Genomic DNA, 3,763 nt, shown 5'->3' with positions numbered 1-3,763 from the left:
CGGGTCGTCGCTCCCATTGGGCCCCTCGGGCGCTCGGCGCCGGCCAGCTGAGGGGCGGGCCCACGCTGCCGCGGACTGCTGGTCCCGGCGTGCCCCGCGGCCGGCCGCCGCCTGCCCGTCCCGGCGTGCCCCGCGGCCGGCTGCCCCTGCGCCGCGCTGCATTCTGGGCTGGCCGCTCGGCCTCGCCGGCTGGTTGACCGTGGCGCACGCGCGCTGCGTCGTTCCGCGTCTGCGCCCCCGCGGCGGTAGCGCGGGCGTGAGGTGGCCGTGCGGCTGGAGAGGACTCCGCAGGGTCGCCTGGCACCTCCCTCCCGGGCCTCTGGGGTCGGGCCCCGCCGGGGAACGAGGGGCGTCGGCGGCCGGGCCTGTCCGGCTGAGCCCCCTGCTCGGGCTCGGCCCAGTCCGGGCTGTCGCACGCCACACCAAGAACCCCGGCTTCAGGGCGGCGTCCCTGGTACGCGGGTCCTCCCCGCTGGCCGCTCACGCGCTTGCTCCCGGGCGGCAGAGACTGCGCACCCCCGATCTTTGTGCCCCGCCTCCCCCTCCCCACAGCTGGTCGTCGGGGGGTCGATGAGGTGATGCAAGAAAAGCAGGCTGGGGGCCGTGGGGGTCGGCGGCTCCCGGGGCCCAGGGGTGGCCTCCCCAGCAGGTCAGCCCCACCGGCCTGCACGTCAGCCCTTCCCGGGGAGGCCCCACCCTGCTCCGCACCCCACCTCCAGCCTTTGCCCCTCTCAGGCCCTCCTCCGCCTGGAAGATCTTTTCAGTCCTCGCTCCTCTGTCTGCCTATCCTGTTCGCAGAGGGCGCCACTTGGCGAGGTCCTGCACTTTGCAACAGTGTGCGCCTGTGCTCCGCAGTGCAGGAGTGGGGAGCTCCCCATCAAAGCCGGCGCCCCAGTCTTCAGCAGCTGCTGGAATGGCAGTCTCCCCAGGAGGCTCCCCCAACACTCAGCCCTTCCTGTCAAGAGGAAATAGCTTTCCAGAGCTGCCAGGTGCTGGGCCAGGTTGGCCGCAGTCCCCACCTCAGGCGGGAGAGGGTGATGCTTGTCAGTGCAGGGCACCTTGAAGATGTCAGACGTGCCTGTATTGGCCCTGGGCGGTGAGTGCTGTGGCCTTAAATTCAGGGTTAATCTAAGCTCACAGATGCTTGAAATCCAGGCCCCACCCCGACCCTTCACCCCCTTGCCAACAATCCATAAAGCCGGGTTCCTATCCGTGCCTCAGGATGGGGAGGGGAGAAGGGGGTCACAAGGAAGGATAGTCCTACCCCTTCCCTGCCAACCGAGGGCTAGGCCCAAGCCAGGGCCAGCAGGCCCTCAGAGTTGGACAGGACTGGGCTTTTAACGCCCAAAGGGTAGGAGTATGGCGTGTCTTAGTACTAGGAACTGACATTGGCCCTGAGCTTCCGAGGGCTCTGCCCCAAAGCTGTCCCCCAGCTGTTGAGAGGCAGAGGGGGTGAGAGTCAAAGCTGCTTCTTGGTAATGCTTCAGGGTTCCACCTGGCCTGAGACCGGGCAGAGCAGGAGGCAGTGGCCAGCCAATGGGCACAAGAGTCAGTCTGCAGGACTTCAAACAGCAATGCTGCTCCCCTGCACTTGGGATGGCACCCTTGGCCCAGCCGGGTGGAGTGGAAAGGAGAAAACCAAAACGAGGGTCGTCATAGAGGGGTGGGGGCGCCGTGTCTGGGGCCTCTGGGCACCATCTCTGATGCTGTCTGCAAACTGGGCAGGGTACAGTGTTAGAGAAACTCGTTTTTCAACCATCAATAGCTTTACTGGGTTTCCTGATTACTATAGAAAGAATGTATGCTCCCTGTAGCCATTTCAAGTCTATAAAAACAAGTACAAACGAACAGAAATCTGGCGTCCTGGTGGCGGCTGGGAACACCCTTAATGCCAGATGAAGTTTGCCTTCCTGCCCCGCCTCTCTTCAGGCTACAGTCCGAGAATGCAGAAGCTGGTGCAGTGAGTTTAAAATGAGCTCTTTCTGCCTTTTGCTTTTTTCTCTTTGGGAGGCTCCCTTTTCCGCCCCACACACTGTACATAAACTTTCATAGTCGCTGCACATTTACACAAGTGTCATTTGTGTAAATTTACACCTTTTTACGGAGAAGGCAATGGCACCCCACTCCAGTGCTCTTGCCTGGAAAATCCCATGGACGGAGGAGCCTGGTGGGCTGCGGTCCATGGGGTCGCTAAGAATCGGACACGACTGAGCGACTTCACTTTCACTTTTCACTTGCATGCATTGGAGAAGGGAATGGCAACCCACTCCAGTGTTCTTGCCTGGAGAATCCCAGGGACGGGGGAGCCTGGTGGGCTGCCGTCTATGGGGTCGCACCGAGTCGGACACGACTGAAGCGCCTTAGCAGCAGCAGCACCTTTTTACTCAAGTGACAGTGGAGAGAAAACAAGGAGGGACGTCCGGGAAGCGCACCTGCTCCACTCGGGGAGGTAGAGGATCAGGTTAGGAATCGGGTTAAGGAGTCAGGTTAGAGATCACGGGAGGTTAGGGATCAAAATAGGGATCGGATCAGAGGTTCAGAATAGAGATCCGCTTAGGGAATCAGGTTAGGGGTCAGGATACCGGAAGAGGACTGTCAGGACCGTGTGCTGTTCGGCCACGCCCCAGGTGAAGGCGGGCAGAACTGGATTGAACCAGGTTGCGGTTTTGCCCAGAGGTGTGATGAAGGGAGAGGGCGGAGTCACGGTGTGTGCAAGTCAGGGGCTTTATGTAAGACCTGAGGGAGCTCGAAACTGGGGAGGAGGGGAAGGCTGGAGGAGGTGGGGGTGGCTTGGGACAGCGGAAGGTTGCAGGGTCACCGCCTTGTGGGGCCTTTTGAACCTGAAGGGAATTTGAGTCGGGTGCCAGGGCAGATGAGCTGGCAAGAGGCCTGCTTATGAATACAGCAGACGGTGGTGGTGGGCGTGGCCTGCACCGGTGAGCCCCGGAGAAGGGCCTGAGGCGAGGCTGGAGGGCACGGCCTTTGGGGAGAGGGCCCAGGTGTGCCTTCCTGCAGCAGGCTGCCACGCGCAAGCAGGGCACCCTCTGCTCAGGCGGGATGGTGGCTGTGGGCTGGATATGGGAGGGACGTGTGTTTGAGTCCCGAGACCCAAGGGTAGAAAGTGTGGGGCCGCAGTCGCACCTGCTGGTTCCCGACAGCGACACCCACCCTGTCCCCACCTCTTCATAGCAAAGCCCTGGGTTTACTGGAAAACCTTTCTACAAATCTTCAAATGCCTTAATTTTAAAATTTAATTTTACCTCAGCGTGCGTGTAGTGCAGTGTCCAAGTCCCAAGTGTGCAGTCTGAAGCATCTTCCATCATGCACACACCCGTTCGGCCCCTACGCTAATCAAGGCAGAAGGGCACCAGCCCTGCAGACACCTCTCCATGCCTGCTCCAACGTCACCCCTTCTCAGAAATAACCTCTGTTATAACTTCAACCTCAAAAATCACTTCAGCAAACTGCCCTGGTGGTCCAGTGGTTAAGGACTGGCCTGCCAATCCAGAGGACACAGGTCCAGTCCCTGGTGGGGGAAGATTCCACGCGCCACGGGGAAGCTTAGCCCTTGCACCACACCTACGGAGCCTGCGCCCTGGAGCCCGCCAGCTGCAGCCCCAGTGCTGCAGCTGCTGAACCAGGCACCCCGGAGCCTGTGCTCTGCAGCAAGAAGCCACCCCAGTGAGAAGCCCCCGCGCACCGCAACCAGAGAAAGCCCTCATGCGGCAGTGAAGACCCAGCCAAAACCAACAACAAGAACAAA

The sequence above is a fragment of the Bubalus kerabau genome, chromosome 7 (genome assembly GCF_029407905.1).
Source record: "Bubalus kerabau isolate K-KA32 ecotype Philippines breed swamp buffalo chromosome 7, PCC_UOA_SB_1v2, whole genome shotgun sequence".
In the NCBI taxonomy this organism is placed as follows: domain Eukaryota; kingdom Metazoa; phylum Chordata; class Mammalia; order Artiodactyla; family Bovidae; genus Bubalus; species Bubalus kerabau.
The sequence above is the reverse complement of the archived record's forward strand: the minus strand, read 5'-3'. Positions refer to the sequence as shown.